This window comes from Ochotona princeps, chromosome 13 (genome assembly GCF_030435755.1).
Source record: "Ochotona princeps isolate mOchPri1 chromosome 13, mOchPri1.hap1, whole genome shotgun sequence".
Classification (NCBI taxonomy): Eukaryota; Metazoa; Chordata; class Mammalia; order Lagomorpha; family Ochotonidae; genus Ochotona; species Ochotona princeps.
Genome location: NC_080844.1, coordinates 23,062,181 through 23,087,436, shown reverse-complemented (window position 1 = coordinate 23,087,436; position 25,256 = coordinate 23,062,181).

Here is a 25,256-nt window from a genome sequence, read left to right as displayed (position 1 = left end):
TTCTTTGTCTGGATTCACCTCCTGAGCTCCTGGTGAACTCACATCCCACCTGGATGCTGGTGGAGCTCTGGTTGCCGGTGGATCACAGGTCACTTCTCATATTGACACTTCTGATTGACACTGGGGTATCTGGTCACCACAACACCACACTGTTGTCTCTATTGCTTTCCTGTGTCTGTTAGTCTCCTGGTGCCCCTCTGCCATTGACCTGTCCTCTCCTATTTTCTGGATTGTGCCCTCTCTGCTTCAATCTGGATAATGATTCTCAGTGTGTTTTAATGTGTCCTTACCCTATTCTGTCATCCTGATTCTCTAATTTTCATGTCTTTAAAAACAATGTTTTTAAGAAAATGAAGGAAAGAGGGTTGAGAGAGTACGCTTACCTGCTGCTTCAGTCTGGAAAGTTATACACTAGCTAGTGCGGTGCTGGGATCAAAACTGGGGCCCAGGAATGCCATGCAGGCCTCCTACCTTGGCTCCAGGAACCCAACTACTGTGGACATCATTGCTGAAAGGAAGCCAGATAGGCAAACCTGGGCAGTCTGATGTGGAAAATGGATATCGTAAATACTAGGCTAAATGCCTGCCTAAATGCCTGCTGAACGTGTTTGCTAATATACCCTACAAACTAGATTTTGCGTTTTTTTATGCTGAATCTCTTGTGTATGAATATAAATGTTCACACATTTATATTCATAATGTAAGCATTTACTTTTCTGAAATACTTCCTCAAATCTAGTATATTACTTTAAACATTTTTGTGTTATTGAAATCAAATTGATACATGTTTCAGTACTACTTTGCTTAAAATGTCATGATAATAGTCATCTTTTTGCTCCTGTAGAAAGTTATTTCCATAAGTCAGTGTAAAATTTAATCAGTATTTTAATACCAACCAGTTTTGTCACAAGTATTATTGTAGGAATGCTTTCCTTTTTCTTTATTAGCATGAGCAATCATTTTCAATCTGAGAGGCTCAAAGCTTGAGAAACAGTGGTAAATGTTAAATATACGTTGTCCAACATGTGAAGACAGAAGATTCTAGATATTTGTGGGAATCTTTATCTTGTGCAGGAAGGAGTGACTAAGGAAGCTAACCATGTCCTTAAGAAGCCTGCTCACAGGACTGACTCTTTGCTGGCCTGTGGGATTTGGGAGCCTAACTTGTCCTGAGGACTCACTGCCTCCACTGGGAAAATGGTGTGGCTTGTGCTGAAGATTTATGTTTCTCTGGGAGTCTGGGGTTGTGGTAGATGCTATGCAGCAGGTGTTTAGATGGCCATCCCCCAAAGAAAACCTTGGGCAACAAAAATGTAAGAAGCTTTCTTGGCAGTCAACAATTCTTATGTTTTGCCTCACAGTTATTTCTGGGGAATTTGACACGTACTGTGTGATGCTTCTGAGAAGACCCTTGGAGCCTTGTGCCTACTTTCTTCTGGGCTTGGCCCTAGCTACATTTTCCCTTTGCTGAATTTGCTTTTTATCCTCAGACTATAGTGAATGATAGTCATGAGTCCAACTATTTGTTGAGTCCTGTAATTCCTCCTAGTGACTCATTAAGCGTAAGAGTGGTCTTGGAAGACTGCTGACTACATAGGATCTACTCATATCTCTGTTGTGCCCAAAATGCAATATGTGCTAATCATTAAGTCAATTACTTTTTTTTAGTTAGTAAAACCCAAACATTTAGGATTGACTTGGATTCTGACTTGTACTTAATTATGGTAGCATAAACATGACCTAAGAATTGATACGGCTGCCCTTTATTGAAATGCACATTTAGAACTTAACACAGCAGTTAAGATTATGGTTGGCATGCTTGCAAGTAGTATCAGAATGCCTGAGTTTGAGTCTTGGCTCTGTTTCTAATTCCAGCTTCCACCTGATGTGGAAGTACTTAAGTCTCTGTCCCCATAGGGGAAACCCAGGTTGAGTTCTAGGTCTCTTACTTTTATCTCTGTCCCTGTCTCTCTACCTTTGAAAAAATTAAAATAAGCAAAGGTTCAAAACTTCAAGAATGCAAACTTCAACCAGAGACGTCTATCTTTAAACAAATTTTAAATTAAATAAAACTCTTCCGTTTTGTTTAATTTTTAAAAAATGATTCATCCTGTATGAAATTTGTTTGCAACTTACTTTTGTTGATTCCATAAAATGTCTTCTTGACATTCTTTCAGCTCATTCACTTACTATTTTCCTCAACAGTGACCAGAAAGTCAGCAAACATGTGTGTGGAGCAGACACTGCCCTTGGCACTGATGATTCATTATGAAGGAGACCGATACAAAACTTGTCATTATAGATTCTGCCTAGTGGTGAAGGAAGATATGTGATGGAAATGTGCAGGTTGTAGTCTTTGAGGAACACTCCTTGTTTTGGTGGGGTTGAGTCTCAAAGAATGGGAGGATTCCTTGAGGATTTCATCAGGATAGAAATGGTGATCAGTTTCTCTATTTGGCTGAAGGCTGACTTTCTAAAATACACACACACTAAATTACCATGAGTAGTGGCAACCTGGATCATTAGAATGTATGCTAATTATGGGAAGCCAACATTCAAAGCATTATTATTTTTTTCCTATTGAGATAAATTATCCCTAAGTCAGCCAAAGGATGTGCTGTCTTTCTAGGATAAAATGTATGTTTTGTATTTTCCTCTGGAAGAGCAGAGCAGTCTACCAGTCTACTTATTTATTTATTTATTTATTTATATTATTAATTATTTTGCATTATGTGACAGTTTCATAGGCTCTGGGAGTCCCCCCACCCCCACGCCCCTCCCCCCTGGTGGATTCCTCCACCTTGATGTAGTATTACAGTTCAAATTCAATCAAGATTCTTTCCTTGCAAATGTATACCAAGCATAGAGTCCAGCTACTTGTTGTCCAGATGGGTTGAACAGTTTCTTGGGGAGACCATTTCTGGTCCGAAGTTAGAGCTGGCAGAATATCATCCCAGTCAATATAACATCAACAGCAGTTTGCAACATTATGGAATTGACATGCTTGTGAGTAACCAGTATGTTACAAAAAAAAAAAAGGACAAGTTCTTAACCACAACCTCTGATTAGCTCATTGACATTTCAATTTTAGTTTATATACAGGACTGGCTGCTATATACCTTAAAATGGCTATAAGGTACCATTCAGCTGTCTCGTGTCTATTTCATTTTAGTATTTAGCCATTTGTTGTGTTGAAGTATAATTTTGCTGATCTTGGCAGATTTTAGGGTAATCTAGACTGGCTTGTAACTCTAACAAGACATTTGTCGACAATTAAGGTGCAGAACATTTTTTTTGGGGGGGTGGTTGTGCAGGGAAATCCCCAACACCATGGTGAGGAGTGACTAATCTTTGTGTCCCACCCAGCGAGGCATGAGCCAATCCACGCCAGCTCTTTCCTATCAGATTCCAAGCTCTACTTTTTGTTGTTTGTCTATTTATTTTAGGTTTTTTTAGTTTGTATGATTGTTTGTTTGCTATGAGGGGTTTTCGGAGCGATCCCGATGGTCATTGCGAGGGAGGGTGGGGGTGCAGAGTTGGAGCCAGGCTCGGACCAGAGAAAGCTCTCCTCCCTGGTCCCGAAGGACGTTTATCGTTCTTCTGTTTCTGCGAACCGCTCAGGGCTTCTGGTTGTCTTTCCGATGATGTTGGTTTCTGCACGGTAGTGTTTGGACTACCAGTCTACATTTAAATTGATTCTAGCTGTGGAGACTGAATAATACTGTCCTCCTGATTCTCTAAGAGATCTGTGTTACAATCCCGGAGCCAGTGAATATGTTATTTTATGTAGCAAAAAAGAGATTTGCAGATGTAATTAAGGTAACAGAAACGGAGACAGGAGGATTATCCTGGATCATCTGTGCTGGCCTAATCTAATCTCACATGCTCTTAAAAGTAGCAAACTTTCTGGTTGAAGTGAAACAGAGGTAGAGAGAGTCAGATTCCAAGCATATTAAGGATTTGAGGCTCTGCTGTTGGTTTTGAGATGGTAGGACCATCTGTGCGATTGGATAAAAGCCTCCAGGGATGACAGCCAGCAAGGAAATGATGTGCTGAGCCCTACAAAGACAAGAAACTCAACTAGATAAACAACCAAGTGTGTTTAGAAATGGATTCTTACCTAGAAATGCAGCCTTGGTGGTACCTTGATTTTAGCCCAGTTTTGTGCATGTTGGACTTGTAATCTACGGAATTGTAAGCTAATAAGTGGGTATTATTTTAAAGTGTCAACTGTTTGGGAATTTGTCATAGCAACCATAGAAAAACAATACACTAGTCCAATACTTATTTTAAAATTTTCATTCATTTGCAAGGCAGAAAAAGACGTAGAGAGATCTTTCATTCTCTGTTCACAGCGTGAAGCCTGGGTCTTATACTGTGTCTCCCATGTGGGAGTGGGGATACTAATATTTGAGCCATTGCCTGATAGCTTTCAATGCGCACATTGTCAGGAAGCTGGAATTGGGAGAGGACCTGGGACTTGAAGCCACACCCTGTGATCTGGGATGCTGGCCTTCCAAGTAGCATCTTAACTTGCTGCATCAAATATATGCCCCACATAATTTATTTAAACATGAAACAGCTATCCAAAGTAGGTGTAAGCCATTTTTAGCTTTGAAGATATTGATTATTACTAAACAGGTGGGTTCTGGAAAGGAATGGAATATTTAGTATTCCTTATTATGTTTTTTATTATTATGTTTAATTTTTATTACTTGCTACTCTTCCATTAAGAAATACACTGACCAGAAGTGATTTTTGTAGTTTTAATAATTGAAATCATTTATTAATGTGCATTTCATGTGTTTTCTTATAAAGGTTAAAGTTAATTCCTGTTATAATCAGCCTTCCATATCCACAATTTCTGCATCAATTGATTCAACCAACAAGAAGTCAAAAATATTCAAAACAAGTTGCACACACACTGTACTTTTTCTTGCAGTTATCCCTGAAACAAATATTTGCATAACATTTGTGTTGTGTTAAGAATTTAAAGTAATCCAGAGATGATTTAAAGTTTGGAGTGGATGTGCATTGGTAATTTTTCTAATATGGTGTCATTTTATAGAAGAGGCTAATGGCATCTGAGCATTTGCTATCTGTGGCATGCTGAGGGACAGAGCCTCCACGAGCTGAATTTCTGATTGCCCCTTGTTGGTGAGCATTACTTGGTCTCCTGAGTGTTGTGGAAACTTGGTTATGCAGAAACATTGGGCTGTCTTCTTGACTCCTTTTGAGGGGCCCTTGGGATGCTCACCTTTTTGTTAAGGATTGATCCCCCACCCCCTTTTTTTAATGAAACAGATCCTTCAAGAACAAGAGAGTAATTCTGTAGTGCATTAGATATTTAATGCAGTTGTTATTAATAGTAAGGACAGAAATGTTAGATTTAGTACTGACTTGTATTCTATTGTTATTTTATTGGGAAGGCAGGTTTTACAAAGAAATAAGGAGAGACAGAGAGAAAGATCTTCCATCCACTGGTTCACTCCCCAAGTGTCAGTAGTGACCAGAGCTGAGCTGATCTGAAGCCAGGAACTTCTTCCAGGTTTCTTACATGGATGCAGGGTCCCAAGGCATTGGGTCATCCTCTGCTGGTTTCCCAGAGATCTGGATGGGAAGTGGAGCAGCTGGGATATAAACTGGTGCTTATATGAAATGTTGGCACTTGGAGGCAGAGAATGAGCCAGTTGAGCCAAAACGTTGGCCCCATAACCTTATTTTGAAAAAAGGAAGTCAGCTGTTGCCCTTAGAGAATAGAAACCTGTGCCTTATTTTGCTATGAGAAAATGGCAAGGGAGAAGATTACTTTTTTTTTTCTTAAAATTTTCCAGCAACAGTTTTTTGCTGTTTGTAGATGTACACAGATATGATTATCCTTTGGCATAACAGAGAGGAAACAGAAACACAAGAAGTTTTAGCGGTTTTTTTTATTACAGGGTAATGGACATAGATAATGTTAATTCTTGCCATCTTTGACTGTGGACAAGTGTATCAAGTGTTTCCTATGAAACTCAGTACAGAAGGAACAGGAGCTGTTCTTTGGACTGGTACTTGAAGGAAAGCTTGGAGTCTAATACAAATTAGAGGATGAGATCTCCTATTGATTTTTGAGTCTCATCTCTTTGTCCCATATTAAAACTCATTTCCTCCACTGAGGATTTAGCTAAAAGTAGAAGGGTGGCATTTTCCAAAGACAAGATTCATCAAACAAATGCAAAATAATTGCATTGGAAAACCAAGATTCAGTGAAAAAATTAGACAATTTGATTTAAGTAACATTCTGCAAATCTATTTACTAAAAGATTTCTCAGAGCCTGTAGATATTACTTATATTGCCGCTAGTATAAATATATTGAAAATAGTAATAGCAAACATTTTAAGCATTTTCTGTATGCCAGGAATTGTTTTAAATGCTTCATCTGTACTAATTACTCTTCTTTATATGGCTGCTATTGTTATTACTACAACATTTTACTCAAATCAAAACAGAGTTGCATTGCCCAAATGAGAACCCATTACCTGAGATCACCAGTTTGTGAATTTAAGGACTGGGATCTATCTATCTATCTATCTATCTATCTATCTATCTATCTATCTATGCATCTATCTATAGTATTTCTTAAATTTACTTGATTGTAACCTTGTATCAGGATTTTTTTTTTACCTGTAGCATGCTAGAAAATTATTGTACCATGAGATTAAGTTTTGAAAATGTTGGAGTAGAGAGAACAAAATGAAAGACAAGCAGGGCCTAGCAAGATGGTTTGTATGCTTTAATTGTAAGAGAATGTAATACCAATAATGGAATATCATTACCCAAAGACAAGTAAATCCATCCAATCTCAGGGATAATCTCTATTAAGTTCAGTGCCTGGATTCAACATTTAAAAGCCTTGATCTTTCAGCTGATTTCTTTCTAAGTGTGCTAAGCGTAACACACACACACATACACACTCAGACACACACACACACACACGGAGAGAGAGAGATAGAGAATACACAGGGATATTTAAAGGGTTTTAAAATAAGAAAATAATAAATTTTGCAATATGCCACACAAGCAACAATTCTGAATTTTAGAGCTGTGTTACTTCCTTAACATGTGGGTTTGACTTTTCTAGCCAGTAACTAAATCTGACCCTGAGCACATTTCAGTGAATTTTAGCAGGTAGCATGACTTCTGTTCCTATCCTGAAAGGTTACTGCTTCCAAAGCTTATAAAAAGGAAAAATTGATAACCATAAAACACATGAAAAAATCATAATGGGTGTGCATTTGGGGTATGGTTAAGCTGTCTGGTTTGGAGCCCAGATGTGATTCCATAGTCAGAAGAAATGACGGAAGTGATTGGGTACCTGCCTCCACTGTGGGAAATCCAGATTGGGCTCCTGCTTGCTGTTTTGACCTGGCTTACACTATACCGTTGTAGACATTTGGAAAATGAACTTGTAAACTAGATCTCTGTTCACATTTGCATCTCTTTCTGTAATTCAATTAAGTAACCAAGTAAACAATTAAGAATGTTCATCCTTCTCATCATTAGATAAATGAAAATGAGAATCCGAATCATTATTTCTTTCCTAATTCACAAACTGGTAGATTGTCAGTTTATAGAACTGGGGAGTTTCTTCTGTGTGCTGTTGAAGAAAGTTTAGATTATGATATCTTGGAGAGCTTTTTGGAAATCTCGAAGTCAGATATGAACTATTTTTGATTCTTCAGCCCTTAGAAAGTCCTGTCATTCTTCTATCTGCCAAGTCATATTTTGTACATACTTTTCAGTACAGCTACTGACTGACTGCATTATAGTGTTTTTGCTGCCTTTTCTGTAATAGGATCATATATCATCACTTACTCCTAAGTAATTTGCTGTGCTCCTCCCACTGGGAAAAGCGTACTTGCTGTCTCAGTGATGGTTGGCTTGGCCATGAGACTTGCTTCAGACAGCATAAAGTAAACTGAAATGTCAAAAGGCATAATGAACTTTCACTATTTTTATAACTGTTTTTCCATCAGAAGATTAAAACAAAGCTTTTGTGCTTGAATAAAGAAGATCTTGAGCACAGGTGAAGCTAGTTCTCATTTCAGATACTATTAATGTGAGTGAGAAATCAGTGTTTGGAAAGGCACTATGAAATTTGGCTGCTTGTTAACTTTAGTGTTTTAACTTGGCACAAATGGATGGGAGTTTAGCATTCACTTCTTTCACCAAGCCTTCAATATTTGGTCTACAAAGAATTTGAAGTGTATAATATACATTCTAAAAGTATGTTTTTTTCTACTATCAAGTTCTGATTAATTAAACATGCCATTGATCTCTGTAGATTTATAATAAGTTTCTTGCATCCCTATGCCATTCTTACCCCTTAGATTATTTCCTCTGGTCCTGGAAATACAGTAGCTGGTTTATAGACAATCAGCAGTCAATACACTGCAACTATTTATTGAAAATATATAATCTGTAAACCACCATTGTTTACAGAAAAAATATAAGTAAAGACTTTCATTTTGTCCAGGTTAGCACAGAATGTTTTTCTATTCTCTGATATATAACTGAAATACTTGGTTTTGGAAAGATTTTGCTGGGTGATTAGTTCCTAGAGGCCCTTGTAATAATTGACTTGATCAGCATGGCTTCTGTTTTCACCCATGAAGGGCCTGAGGAAAACCATTTCAAAAATTGTCAACTTCAAGTGCCCTCTTTGCTACAGAAGATGGAGAAGACCATGCCTCCTAATCCCAGACTAGCAGAGCGTGCATTTTAGAGCAAAGTGAAAGACAATTATGTGATGTGTGTACAAACCCTTCAGTAAGAGATTGCTTAATAAGGGAATATTTGTGCAAAGTGGAGAGAGCAGAATCTGGAAGCCTGAAAAACAATGATCAGTTGAATTTCTTCCTGCAAACCACTCTGGTCCTTTTTGGGTCATCGGTGGCTGGCCTAGCATCTCAAGCAGAAGCGTTTTAGATTTGTAGTAAAGCAATGTGTTACAAAATGCATTTAAAATATATAACTTTTTACTCATTTGGGTTCCAGAGAATGTGTTGCATTTTTTACATGGTGAAGTAAAGCTGGTGTCATCCATCCTAACTCAAAATGAAACCAACTCTTTGAAACTTGCACAACAGTCTCTGATAAATCCATCTGAGAGATCCTTCTACCATAGTGTGTGATGAGGCAAGACCTTAATGAGGGAGGAGGAAAACCATTGTCAACCCTTTGACATAAGACTGAATGGTATTAATTGGAGACCAGCAGTTGTTTGGAAAATTTCACTCAAGGGAGGTAGAGTAACACAGGTGTAAACTTCCTATTTTTGCTAAGCAGCACTAAAAAGTGTGTGACGTCTGTATTATTTTGTGTCCTGTAATTTCATAGTCTTTTGATCTTTAGATAAATGTCACGGAATTTTTGCATGGTTAACCTTGTGAGATTTTTTGAAGCTATTAGGACAATGTCATATGAATTGATAGCTGGTATTAGCTAAGGTTAAACAGTTCTTACCATCGGGTGACACATGGGGTGTTTTAACGTTTGACAAGAGAAGGAAGTGATATGTCTTGTGAGGGAATACAAATGGTGTGGGGTTATCTTCCATACTTTACTTTGGACTGGATAAAACAATTTTAAAAGTTCTATCATCTTGTGACATCTGTTTGTTGTGACTCACACCTGAAAAGTTTTTTACTCTACAGAAAAGCAAATATCAGAGTCTTAGATTTCTGGAGTTTGAAGGGGATCTAAGATTTTTTTTAGCCAATTATTTTTTATTGGTGAATAAAATGACTGTCAGAGTCATTAAGTGATACACTTAAAGCTGTGATTAAAATTTTCAAATTCAAAATACATCATAGGTGAAGGAAAACTGAAATAAAAGACAAAAAACTAGTATCTCAACATTAACTCAAAGTTGTCATTGAGACTGTTAGGAATGGCACCAGAATGTTGTTTACTATAATGGAAAGGCTGCTTACAGAAGGGCGGGTATGTGTACCATGTAAGGGAGGTATAAACAAATTCATGATCACTGATACCTGGGAATAGTGGCAGAAAAGGGAGATTGCCCAGTGTACTGATGACTTCAACTATATTGTCCTGGAGACACTTCTGTGATGTGTTCTGTAATTTAGTTTTTGTATTGAATTGCCCAATAATTTGTGTAGCTGACTCTGAATCTATGTATGAAGTCTAAGATCAAGGTACCAGGTGCTTACCTACCTGCCACTCCCTTGCCTGGTTCTCCACTTTTCAGTGTATTCCTTCTGTGGCTGTGGCTGGCCTCCTATTGCCTAAAATGCTTCCTTTCCGTTTCCTTTATACTCCTGTAGAGATCTGCTTGAACCTACTTGTTTTTGGAGCTATCCTTTTTAGCTCCAGCAGCAGGTGGGTGTGGGCAGTGCTCTGCCCATCCTTTTTTTTTCATCTCCCATCCTTTTCTTTTTTTTTTTTTGCACCCACCAACAAGTGACCACTCTGTTGACACTTATGTCTTTGTATCTAAGCTTTACAGCTGGACTTGGAGGTCTTCATGGTAGGATATGTGCCTGAGACATCTTAGACAATTTTGGCGAGCTTAGTTGGGTGTTCCATGTGTGGACTTTTCTGAGAGATGATAGCACATGCAAAGTCCCAGAAGTAGCATCTGAGACAGCTTGAAGTGTGGAGAGGGAAGAGCATATATGGCTGAAAATATCTTCACAGGAATAGGAATGAGAAGGTCCTGAAAGTTTAAGAAACTGGGTCCTGCCCTGAAGGGGATTGAGTGAAGCATCAGTTTGAATGACAGCAACATGCGGTACCTACCTACATACAGGTCTGCTGGGCATAAAGAGGATCCACAAGAGGGTTCAGAGAGAGAGGATGATAATCTTCCTTGGCCCACTTCTTATTTCTTGCTTTCTCTCGGTAAAGGACACTGTAACCTCACAGGTGATCCAGAGCTGTCCCTGGCCATGATCACCTGCAGGCAGGATCCTTGTACATTAAAGACAATGTATAAGGTGCAGCTGGGCCACAAAAGTGTGCCAAGCACCACTGAATGTTTCTTTGGCTCCTAACAACCTCCCCTGACCCACTATGTGTAACTTCCTAAACTACAAATGCAGCTCTTCATGTGGAAATGCCTGGTATCTTGGGACACTGGTGCTTACCTTAGGAAGGGCTGTCTTTCTACTAACATCTGCCTCCCCAGACCTCCAGGCTGCTGCTGCTTTCATAAATCATTGCTTTTCTTTTCTCTTCTTTTTAATCTTTCTAGCATTTTTTCTCAAATTGAAATCATAATCATCACAAAATTTTTGCGTAAAACAAATACATAAATGTTCTTTTCTAAGATTTATGTATTTTTGGTTGAAACACAGATTTAGAGAGAAGGAGAGACAGAGAGAAAGATCTTCTGTTACTGGTTCATTCCCCAAATGGCCACAATGGTTGGAGCGGAGTCCATCCAGACCTAGGATCCAGGAGCTTCCTCTGGGCCTCCCACATGTGTACAGGTCCTCAAGGTTTTGGGCCATCCTCTACTGTTTTCTCAGGCCATCGGCAGGGAGCTGGATGAGAAGTGAAGCAGCCAGGGCACAAACCAGTGCCCATTTGAGATGCTAGCACTTGCAAAATGAGGATCTAACTGTTGAGCCATAATGCTGGACCCAACAATTCATAAATGTCTTTAGTTAATTTTAGAACATGATATGCATCATTATTACTTTGTAATCCACTTGCACATTTGAATGGCTTTAGTATATATGAAATTTATAGCTAATGGAATTATTCACAGAAATACCAGGGAGTATATGGTGAACAGTCTTTATTAAGTGATGGGAATCAGTACCAGTTCCTGGATCAGATGCCTTTTTTTTTTTTTTTTTTTTTTTTTACCGTTTATATCCAGGCCTGTTTTAAGAAACTGGACTGTTTCTTTTTTTTTTTAATTTGTAATTTTTATTGTTTTTTGATACAATTCAGTTGGCAGTGGGCTCTCCTCTCCCTCTCCCAAAGTTCCCTTCCCTCCCCTCTGTTCTTCTGTCTAGAATCATAATGTGTTGGACTGCTTCTTAAAAGTCAGTGGAGTGGATTGTGAGCCACCTGAGTTATGAGCACATCCTCCTCATTTCTTCTCCCCAGCAATGGAGGCTTTGGGGCCGTCCTCTCCTGCTTTCTCAGGCCACAAGCAGGGAGCTGAATGGGAAGGGGAGCATCAGGGACACAAAGTGGCACTCATATGGAATACTAGTGTGTGGAAGGCAAGGATTTAGCCAATGAGCCACTCTGCTGGGCCCTATAAATATGATTTTTAAAAATGCAGTTGTATGAACTTGTTCATTAATCCTTTCCTATTTATATGTATTTGATGAGAAGTTTGGAATGAACTAATCAATATTTAAGAAATATAATGTGAATTTATCACACTATTTCAAAGGGTGAGAAAAAATGTTCTGGAAGATCCATTGACAAATGGTGACAGTTTTAGGATAAGAATAGGATATAATTTGTTGGATGTATGCAAGAGCCTGTGTCTTCTTTCTTTCTCTTAGAGTCTTAAGGATCAACATATCTATGTAAGACAAGTGAAATTATCCTAAATATAAATGAGCACCAAAAATTGTAGGCCAGAGCTATTGAGCTGTCCGATGTATTTTTGCTAAAAGTATTTCTTGCAGCCAGTTTTAACCTCAGCAAAGTTTTATGATCAGATATTGTTATAAAATTCACTTTTCAGTTAAGAACTGTGGATAATTTTGCCCTAGAAAGAATTTTACACAAAATCTATTTTCTTTAAACTGTCAGTATGCGCATCATGGAAAAGAAAAGGACTTAGGGGATGCAATGAAATTAAACTTCTAGTAACTCTCAAGTTTGAAGGAGGTGATGATGGAAAGACAACGTGAAATGTGTAGAAAGGAGACTTTTCATAAAATAGCAAATCAGAGAGAGGAAAATGGAGACAGAGAGGGAGAAGGGAGGAGAGAGAAGAAAAGAGAGGAGAGGAAGTGTTCTACTGGAGATTAGGAATTGTATCTTTTTTTTTTTTTAAGGAATTCTTACATCTGTAGGGAAGGGCATGGGGAAAGCATGTTGATGACTGGATGAATGAATAGATTGTCATTCTCTTCTTGGTCACACTTGAAAGTCATAAAGAGAGAAAGTGTAATGAAAATTTGGAGACGGAGGCTGGCTTAGACGTTTACATGTGCTGGTGGCCAGTGGTCTGTTGGTTGGCAAACTGAATTCCCTATGTTATACATGTGGAACTTTTAAAGGGAAACGAACAGTAATCATGTTGTTTTGTTTTCTTTAAATCTAAATGTAAATAGTAGTGGAATGTGTGTGGGACAACGAACGCCTGAGTTACGTTATGAGAAAACCTATAATATAGAAATATAGGATATATATTTGTGAATTTATTTGTTCATATATTGTGCAGTATTTATGTTTATTGAACATAAGGCACACAGATACTTTTGTAACTGAAGAAGATTTTTTGCATTAATAATTTTATTTCAAAAGCCTACCTGTTTATGAATTATTTGATATAACTAAGAATTCTTTTGTAATACAAATGTTTATCTGTCCAATGATATTGATTATTTCAATACTTGCTTCCCTAGGTAAGGGAACATCTGCATTTGGTATTTTCCTTTCTTTGCGACTGGTGACTTGTTCTCTTTCAGAAAGTGATCTGAGTCTAGGTGTTAGTAATGGGAGTTCTCTTTCATGTTTTAGCAAGGGATATATTTGCAAGGGATATATTTGCAAAGGATATTAACTTGGTCCTAGTGTTATGAATTTGTAAATCATAGAACTCAGCTATATTGAGTTTTCACTATTTTGAAACAGTGAAATATTTTAGAATTTGATACTATTTTATTGCTGGACTTGGTCATTGCGCATCCCAAGGTGATGACAATGTTTTTTCCTTCTTTGTTCTCTTTGCTTTCTAGTAAACTTTACAGTGTATTGCAATTCCCATTCCCTATAACCTCACCAGGTTGTTTTGGGTATAGTTTTGCATTAGAAATACCACTGAGCCATGTTTGACAAGTTAGTATTTTCTCCCAAGTTTTGAGTGAGTCAAAATGATTTGATGAAATCCTTCAAAAGAAGAGTTGCTCGGTATGTGTCTTGTAGGTCCATTTGACTTTGAATCAGTTGTCCTACTGCCTAAAATGCTGATGATTACCCTGTGTATGATCTAGCATGGAAATCAACACTTTTTTTCTGTGATTGTTTTGAGTTAGGTTGCCTCTGACCTGGTTATACTTACAGATCACTACTAAACTAGAAAGATTTAGTCCAGTATCACTGTGGACCTCAATAGGCCAAGTTGCTAGCATGAACGGTGAAAAATTAATTGCTAAAATGTGACTTTATGATTTTCAGAGATCAATTTTGTATATTGTGAGTTCTGTGTTTTTATGAGTATCCGTTGATGGGATGACCTAGGAATATTTGAAGTGATGAGTACTATTTATTAGAGAGTTGATAAAATAAGGAAAGTTTTTCAGATATTTTGGATGTTACCTAGAACATGTTATTTTTGAAATGTCCATGGAATGCTAAATTGTGGATTCCAAGAATTTTCTAGGGTAATTATCCATGCAGTCGCGGAGTTTTCTGCTTACCTGCCCACTGAATGATAAATGTTGGAGAAAGGAAGGCAGGCTTTCTTTTCACACAAGTTATCAACTAGACTTTAGTGTTCTTTAGGAAGTGCCTTTTTTGTGACAGATGCCACATGAGGCTTCTTTAATGTTCTTAATGTCCATAAGACTCAGAATGGGTTCCTACCCCTGGGGAGATAACTTCATTATGTTTTAGCACTTTAAAATTCCTCATAAGTAGCCATAACATTGCAGGAGTCCCTGTGTTTCCTTGTTTCTTGTACATAAATATGTTACAAATCATGCAATAAAATAGTTTCAACTAGGGTATTAATCAGCACCTTATTTCTTATCTCCTAGCTCAATCCTGTTGGTTATATTTTCAGAACCAGTCAGCAGTCTATAATGATTCTTTCCATTTTTTTTGTGTATGCCAGACAAAAATTCATAGCTCATATGCTGAATATGAAAAACAGGTATCTCAGGGATCATATACATAGTGAGAACAAATGGAGCCCCTTTAGAACATTGGCATGGAATAATGATTAGTTACTAATGAGCTGTACACCATTTTAGTAATTAACCAATATCCAGTTGAGGACAGCTTAAAAAAAAAAGCAGGGTTGGGATATTGAGGCTTAGTAGGCTCACTATCATTTATGAGGCTGTAAAAAACTGAAATTAAAAGAGAAAGAATTTTGTTTGTGGTTGGAATTTAAGTAACTGATATTTTCTTGGTAACTAATCTCACTAATAAACACATTTATTTTTATTTGAAAAGTAGATTTGTGGAAGGAAAGAGAAAAAGATCTTGCTGGTTCACTTTTCAAATGGCTGCAACTGCTAGAGCTGAGCTGATCCAAAATCAGGGACCTCTTTTAGACCTCCCACATGATTTCAGGATCCCAAGGCTTTGGGACATCCTCTACTGCTTTCCCAGGTCACAAACAGCTAGCCAGATCAGGACGTTGAGCAGCTGGAACATGAACCGGCATCCATTGGGAGGTGGAGGCTTAGCCAGTTGAGCCATTGTGCCAGCCCCAATCTCAGGTTTTCTATTGAGGTCACATTCAAGGAATGTATTTCTTTGAGAAACCTTGTTTGAGTTTGCCAGTTTTGATAGAGCAGTTAGGACGAAGACAAGTTAGGAGCGCTAGAATTTAGCAAAAGGCATAGACACTTGCTTTGTAACTGTTTTCCAACTGAGTAGGAATAAAACAACCATTTGTTGAAAATTCAGAGAAACATACATAAGAAAATAAAATTGACCAACTGCAACCACCTATTAGTAACAATGTGATGCATTTCCTTCCTGATTTACATTGAGCATAATGTAAAGCAAGTTTCAACCAGGTCTTAGTACTTAATATTGTGTTGTAAGCATTCTTCAGCCAGTAGAAATTTTTCACACATATTTTCATGGCCCCATTTTAGATGTACTATTTTTAAACTGTCATTTGTATTGTTAAATAAAGAAATGCATGTTTCTCTGGCAAGACCTCACTGATTTGTTGTAGCTGAAGGTATACACCGAAGTAATGCTGAAATTGATCCTGTGAGTATGGAAGTGGAGGATCAGATGTCATGCTTAGGCTCCCAGGAGACATGGAACAGAACTGAAAACTGAACCAATGCCTCAGCTCATAAAGCTGCCTCCCCAGCCTCCAAGCCCTGCTGCTCACATCCTATCCCAGACCTCCTGTGAGATTTCTGTAGAGGCTGTTATTAGGGGGCTATTGGTGTGATGGGTAATTTTGTTGGCTGCAATGGGAGCATAAGTGAGAAAATTGCTGTCAAAATGGAGCAAGTCCCTGGAGCATGACTTTGTCTGCTCTCAGCCCTCGAAGGCTCCATGGAGGGCACAGGCAGGGAGTTTGCGTTATTGGCCTCTCTTGGTGAGAAATGAAGAGGGAAAAGCTGGCCTGGGAGCAATTACCACTTTTAATTGCTGTGAGCTGGACAAAAAGCTTTTCACAGGGTAATCAACAACCAAAAAAACTATCCATTTAGCTTATAAATAAAGAAGATGGACATCCCCATTTCTTAGGGAATCAGCAGAGATTGCTTTCAAGCATGTTAAGAAAACTGTAGGGCAATGGGATGGAACAGGAGACTTGCTCGCTGGTCGACTGTGAGAGTGACTGATTAGTCCCCTAATGACACAATCCTCTCTCCTTCCAGAGCTATTGTCCCACATCTCTGTCTCTTTCCAAACCAATCACAGCCTAGAATGATGTAATTTTGGGGGCTGAAAGGATACAGGTTAAAGTAATTTGTTATTTTCTGTATCTATTGATTTGTTTTTTATTCCATTTAGGAAAACAAATATAAAGCTTCTCATGTACTGTTCTGTTGTGACACATTTATTCCTTTATTAATATTGAATCAGTTCCCCATTGATCAGGTTAATAAAATCACAGTTTCCAAAATTTTATATTCTGAGACAGACCAGAATGCAGGTTCAACGTAATAAAATTGATATCCATGATATTTGTATAAAAGAGCGTTACATCTGTCATGTGCAAACTGCTTATATCAACTTTCTCAACATAAAACACTCCAGGGAGTCAGGTTGGACTTCCTAGAGGCCTCTTTTGATTGTTGTGGTTCCAGGAACAAGGAGTTGCTAGGCATGATGATTGACGTCATGGAGAGTTACCTCCTGAGGAGCAGGCTTTTTCAAAGGTTTCTAGTGAGCATCTAAGTTGTTCTTTCCTTGAAGCAAATGTTGCAATACCTTCTATGTCGTCCCCAGTTCAACTTCTGCTATAGACACAGTGCTAGTTGGCTTGAAGTACTCTCACACTTGCCTGGCCTGGGTACCTGTTGTGCTTATAAGTAAAGCCCTCTCTTCTATCCTGGGTGAAGGCTCACACTAATGGGAAAATAGAATATATTTTCTATCTTCCTCATCCTTAATGTATCACCTTGACCAGTTAATTAATATAACAGAGTGAGAGAGAGAGAGAGAAAGAAAAAGAGAGAATTTCCCATTTGCTGGTTTACTCCAGGGATGGCTGCAATGACCAAGGCTGGGCCAGGCTGGAGCCAGGAGATTCTTCTGGGTTTCCCACTGGTTGGTAGGGGGTCAAACATCTGGACCATCTTCTGCTGCTTTCCCTAGACATTAGCAGAGAGCAGAATTGAAATTGTGTTGGAAAAATTCTATCTATGTCTGCAGAAGTATGAAAAAAGATCTTTACCTTACACCTTATACAAAAAAATGAACTGAAAATATATCAAGAATCTGAATCTATTACCTGATACCATCAAATTGCCAAAGGAAAACATTGAGAAAAATTAAAAATGTAGGCGTAGTTGAAGACTTCCTGAAAAGACCCCAGAAACAAAGCCAAGTAAAGCAAAAATAAACAAATGGAGTTACATCAAGTTTAGAAGCTTCTGCTCTGCAGAAGAAATGATTTGCAAGTTATGCAGTTGATAAAGAATTAATATACAGAATGTGTAGAGAATTCAAGAAATCCAATACAAGATAAACAATCCAGTTAAAAAACTGGCAAAGGACGTGAAAAGACAATTTTCAAAGGATGAAATACAAATGTCCAAGACACATTACAAAATGCTCAGGCTTACTGGCTATCAGGGAAATGCCAGTGAACACCACAATGAAATTTCACCTCACCTCAATTAGAATTGCTATCATCTGAAAATCAAAAAATAATAAATGCTGGCAAGGATTTGGGGAAAAAGTTGCTCTAATCTGCTGTTGGTAAGAAAATAACTAGCACAACCATTGTTTAAGATAGTATGGCGATTCCTCAGAGATCTGGAAATAGAACTATCATATAATGTAGCCATTGCATTCCTGAGAATTTACCCAAGAAAATGATATCCATAATGAGAGTTATTTGTACACATGTGTTCTTGCAGCTTTGCTTATAATAGCTAAGATATGGAATTAACCCAGATGTCAGTCAATGGATGACTTAAATAGAAGAATGATAGATTTGAGACTGTTGCTAAAGGACTATACTGGTGCAACAATAGAGGGGAAAACCGTGGCATAGGGGGAGGACAAGTGGGTGGGGGGGGAGGGGAAGTCCCTGAGTTTATGATCATGAAAAATATATATTTTTTTAAAGAAAATGGGGTATATTTACACTATGGAATATTTCTCAGCAATGAAAAAGAATGAAAGTGTTTTGTGACAAAATAGATGCAAGTGAAATAAGCCAGTCTCAAAAAGGCTATTATTACATGATTTTTCTGGCACGTGGGAGCAAGTACAGAAATCACAAAAAAGCCTACAAAAAAAAATGGTCACTGTGAGATGGGGTTGTTGTTTTAGCCTAAGTTTAGGCAACAATGAATAGTGTTGTAGTATTTTTATTTTTCACTTGCTGAATGTTATAATTAGTGGGAAATTAAGCCTGTGGATATAAAGTATATTAAAATTATGACTCTGCAAATACTGTTGAAATGAGGAAAGAAAGGGAGGGGTATTGAGGGGGAAGCAGGAGATTGAGGGAAGTGTGATTACCTTCTCAGAATTATCTATGGAATGCGTAAAATCTGTTCTGTTTATATTAATATAAATTACAAAAAGGAAGTGGAGCAGCTGGGACATGAGCAGACACCCATATGGGACTGCAATGTAGTAGGCGGTAGCTTAACTTGCAAAGCTGCAGTGTTGTCTGCAACCAGTTATCATTTGTAGTTTGTCAACACACAATCCTTAAAGTGATATAATCATAAATCTTATGTAGAATGTAAGCCAAGTCAATTTTTACTTTATGCATCATTGGGAGAACTAGTAGCATGATAAAATATCTCCAAAGACAATAGGAGAAATTGTTTTGTTGTTAATGAGTAGAAATGAAAAGCAATGCATCAATAAAATATCTGACTAGAAACAAAACTGAGTCATGTAATAAAAGAATTAAACCACATTTTTTAGGGGGTTTCTTCTCTACTAAACTTCTCTACTATACTCGTTTTTAAGGCTATGGTAACAAATTAGCAAAAAACTTGCTGGGTTAAGATAATACTAATTTGTTTTCCCATAGGTCATGACACTGTGAATTGTGACATTAAAATATTAACAGGGTCAAAGGAAGTATCCTTTCTTGCCTGTTTATGGAGTCTGGTAGCTTATAGCCATCTCTGGCATGCTTCGGCTCATAGCTAAGTCACACCAATGTCTCTCTTGGTCTTATGTGCCTTTCCTCTCTATATGTATCCTTTCTTATGGGAATATCAGGGCCTACTCTAAGTTCAAGATTGTTTCATACCAAGTGTCTAATTATATTTATAATGATCTTATTTCCAGATAAGGTTAGATTCTGGGGTTCTAAGTGAATAGGAAGTTTTCACTTTCTTTAACCCAGTGGACATACCTGACAGTTCTCAGAATGGCAAAAAATGTTTATATGCGAATCATTATACAAATAGAAATTTATCAGTCATACAATCATATTCTAGAGAATCAGAGATCTCTGTGACTGCTTTTTAAAAAATGTCTGTTGGAAGCTGGGCATTTGGTGCAGCAGTTGAGAAGGTCACATCCCTTATCGGTGTGCCTGGGCTCTAGCTCCACTTTTGTTTCTGATCTAGTTCCCTGCTAATATACACCGAGGAAGCTGCAGGTGACTCAAGTACTTGGGTCCCTCCTACCAATAGAGGAATCCCTGAATATAATCCAGGTTTCTGGATCTGACTTGGTTAGCCTTGGCTGTTGTAGGCATTTGGGGAAAGTGAATCAACAGGTGAAGATTTCTCTCTTTGCCCTTCTTTCAAATAATAAAAATTAAAAATGTCTGTTGCAATGGGTGTTTGGCCTAGAGAGTAAGATGTTGATTGTAATGCCCATATTCCACATTAGAGTGCCTAGGTTTGAGTTTTCATTCAGGCTTATGATTCCCACTTCCTGCTAGAGCCAACCCTGGGAGACAGTAAGAAATGGCTCAAGTACGTGGGTCCATGCCATGAGGTTGGAGAACCGGGTGGAGTTCTTGGCTCCAGGCTTTGGCCTGGTTCAAACCCAGCTGTGATGGGCATTTGGGAACATGAGACGGAGGAGGAGAGCTCTGTCTCTCTCTCAAATTTAGAAAGGTCTTTAATGTGACAGTAGAATATCATGTAGTTTAATTTTCCCCAAGCTCAAATAATTTTTTCTACAAATTTTCTTGAAAATACTTACTCAGTGCCAAGTGCTGTGATGCATGATAATTCTGTATTAATTTTTTAGGCTTCCCTGTGATGCATGAGCTCAGCAAGTAGCTTTGGTCATCTACAGCTTTATAGGTGCATACTGTTGGAGCACAGACAAAGCGAGTAACCTGTTAAGACCTCACAGTAGTTTGTATTTGAAAAAATCTTCAGTGCCTTTGCTCTCTTACCTACTCATTCCTTCTTCAAGTTAGGTCATAAAAAAGTCTCCCTTTTCTGTTGCTATTTTGAGGTCTAACTGCTTACCAGGGAAAGTGAATGAATATAACTTATCAGTAACTCCTGAAGTGTGACATTACTTCTAAGCTAACCCCTCACTGGAAGAAGGATATCACAGTGCATGACTCTTTGAAGATGTTTTTCTTAGATCAAGGCAGCCTAAAAGATACCCCAAAGGAATTTTAATTGGATTGCTTCTCCTTTACCCACTACTGCTGAAGCAAACATGTAGATATGCTGAATTTATGGATTTTAGCCTGCTGTTAGCCTAAGTCATATTTAGGGAACACTAGTAGAAAGCCATTCATGTGGTTCTCATGCTTATGTTAATGCATCCTGATTTATTAGTTGCAGAATTTACATTTTAGAATGCGTTTCAGTTTAGAAAATGTGTACTTTATCAGTATGTGTTTTTGTAGGTAGGCATTGGTTCAAAGTATTTTCTTCCTCTTTTGTAATGTAAGATCCCTGAGCAACTTTAAACTGTAGCCAAGATTGAGTACATTAATTAGGAAGGCAATTCTTTGTAAAACTCTACAAACATGAAATGTCAGTGCTGAAGCAAATAATCACTCCAGGAAACTACAGCAGACTGAATCATAGAGGGAATGGCCAGTGAACTAGGAGCCAGCCTTCTCTGTGCTAGAATCTACCAGTGTGACTAGAGATAAGTCATTCAATTTAATGGAGGCTCACTCTCCTTTCTAAATATAATGTGAATGACGGGATGGGTTCTAAGTTGTGTAGATTGAATATAGCTTTCCTTGAGCTATATTCTTTGTTCTGCAATATATGCAGAAGTAAGGGTTCTTCCATGAGCAAGCATGTTTGATTTTCTTTGTCCCTTCCCTCAATTCCCCAAATGGCTGAAATGGCTGGATCTGAGCCAATCTGAAGTCAAGAGCTTCTTCTGAGTCTCCTATGTTGGTGCAGGGGCCCAAGGACTTGAGCCATCCTTTCTTGCTTACATTTTTCTTCCTGAGTTCTCAAGGAATGACAACTTCTGTATGTTAATAATTATGTGACTAATACTATTATGATACTGTTTTAAGCTGAATTCATTTAGAGACATATTTATTGAGCATATGGCTTAATGTAACCAATCATATTGGTTAAAAAATTCAAAGTGTATTCCTAGCCTATGAGGGGCTTAATTTATTATGGGAAAAGTAGAATAGGATTGGGCATAGACCAGATAAGGTCAGCAAGTATTTTGTTAATCACCTTGCATAAAAAATTTTAGAGACATTTCTTTACTGGAAGTTGAAGTCTGTTTATTAGCTTATACTTATTACAATATCACTTTTTTGGAATTTGATTAACTAAACCAGTGAATTTCTTATTATTTCTTATTCAAGTGTATTTGATTTTTGTAAGTAATTGAAAAATGAGAATGATACACAAGCATATAAAGTATTTCCAAAAATAATTTCAAAGTGTTAAGGAGAAAATAGTACACAACTTTTTGTATTTAATGTACACACTTAACTCAAGCCTGTGTTAACCAGGGTTATTCAAAAAGCTGCTCTTTGAACTTTCATCTTGTCATGTAAGAAACAAGGGCATCGTATCTTGATGTTGCATTCAAAAATTTTAATTAATTAATTAATTAATTATTTATTTAAGTGAGAGAAAAAGAAAGAGAGATCTTTCTATTAGCTAACTCCCCATATTGCAGCAATGACTGGGGCTGGGAAAACTGAAGCTGGGATCCAGGGATTCTGTCTGGGTTTTCTACATGAATGGCAGTGGCCTGGGAACTTGAGCCACCTCCCATGATCTTCGCAGGTGCATTAGCAGGGAGCTGAATCAGAAGTAGAGCAACTGGGACTCAACTGGACACACATTTCAGGCTGCCAGTGCCACAGGCCATGACTTAACCTAGTTTGACATAAAGCTGCCTCTTAATGCTGTTTTTAATATTGTATATTAAGGATCACAGCGATCTTGTCAGGTGCTAGATGAAGAAACTACTGAAATTTTGTTATGTACTATTCTCAATATTTAAGAGGAAAAATTAAGTAATATATTTTTATGTTTAGTATAATATGTTTAGCACTTTATTAACTAGGAAATTCAAATAAGAACATTAATAAATTATTTATTGAATTAGTTTATCACTGAATTCTTCTCAAACTGTCCAAAAAAAATCAAATAGTTCATACAAGTGAGAAAATCGGTAAACATCAACTGTAATTTCTTGTCTGGAAGGTGTACTTCCAGGAAGCTGTGGAAAGTAATTGGAAAAAAAAGTTGAGGTCATTTCACTGAGCGTAAGAAAGCCAGGATAAGAATTCTGCTCTCTGGGCAATGGGGAGTCTTTGAAAGCCTGCAACATAAAACTAACTTGTTCTGGACTGAAAATGAATTTGACTTTTGTGTCTAGAGTTCACTAGATAGGGAAGAAGCAGGACTTAGATATTTATTTTAATAGTCCAGATGAAATGTGAGTATTTGAACTAGGATGGTGGTGGTGAGAAAGGAAAGGGGGAATGTGGTTAAAAAAACTTAGATATGATTAAAGTAATGCATTGGCTAGTTAGATGTGAGAAAAATGGGAGTGACAGGAGTCACATGTTACCTGGATAGGGGCTACAAACGATGGGTAAGCTGGTAAGGACAGGAAAGGTAGTTAGGAGATATCCAAAACATTGTAAAAACAAAGGATTAAGAAAAAGTATACTGGTAATTTAAATTTCTACAACCTGGAGAATTAACAATAACTGGTTATATGGATTTTCAAGAAACATGTTGTCAGGTATGTGGTATCCACTACCAGATATAATCCTCACAATCTTTTTTCAAGTTAAGTTTGATTATTTGGAAAGTTTAAGAACAGAGCTCCTGGAGGCAAAGGCATCTTCCCAAGTATTGCTTGGCTTATTAGTGGCTGAAAAAGTACCAGCATGCAGATCTGTGTGCCGTAAAGGTCTGTTCTGTTCCTCTCTGCCATATGGTCTCTTGTATGCTTCAAGAAACTCAGATTTGTTACTTGTAAGCTTTGGAAAAATCTAAGGATTGTGCTAAATTATTAACATATGGTTAAATTATGCTCTCATTCAGAAATTAAAGTAACAAAATATTTTAAATACAAAGCACAGAAAAATAATATGATATGCTCCTAAGACCTAGACTTAATTTTGTCACCTTTATTTCAATTTTTTATTTTTGAAAAAAAAAATTAAATTTGTCCAAAGCATCATACAGCACCAATCTGAGTTCTTTTCTTCCTCAAATAACCAATTAGTAGTTTCATTTTTCTTTATTTGCTGATGAAGAAGCTGAAGTTAAGTAGCTTGCTCAAATATCTACCATCAGTCCTAAAACTAGTTAATTTTCAAATGCATCCTCTTTATACAACATCACATTGTTTCAGAACTCTATCACAAGTGACTAAGTTTCAAACGTTAGGAAGATCTGAGCTCCAGAAAGTAAATTTGTATACTTAATATTGATCTAGTTATTTATATAGCTATCAAAAATAAGTTGATTTTTATTAGAAGTAAGGAATAGCATAGTTGTCACTGAATGTGAGGTACTGGAGTTAGGGTCATTGGAAATGGAAGTTACAGTCGAGGTTTATTGGAGTCTGTGTTGTTGGTCAGCTGGCTAAACTGCCACCTGCAATGCTGATATCAATTTCCAAACATTTGTTCTCATCCTGGCTGGCTCCATGTCTCATCTGTCTCCCTGCTCATGTACTTTGAAAAGAAGCAGAAGATGAATCCGATTGCAAGCTACTGGCTTTGGCCTTTGCAGTCGTTTGAAGAGTGAGTCAGTGAATGGAAACTAACTCTCTTACTGTCACTTTGCCTTTCAAATAAGTAAATAAATATTTAAAAACATGGGGGAGATGATTTGGATAGTGGGTAGTGTAGCAGAGTAAGAGAGGATAAATTCTGATGTCCTAAAGCACAGTGGAATGATTATAGTCCACAATAGGTTATTGGAGATCCATATATCTATATATATCTGTATATATCTATATCTATATCTATATATATAAAAGTAGAAAGAGTTGAAATGTTCCTAAGAAATAGTGTTTACACATTTATGTATGTATCAAATCATCACACCACACTTCCCAAATACGTATAATTATTACATGCCAATAAAATATTTCATGATACAAAACCAGGTAGATATATTATAAACCACTGTAGATATATTTTCTTTTCCAGTCGTACAACAAGGAACAAATTGCATATAGACCTGCTTAAAATAGTTTTCAGGATTTATACCTA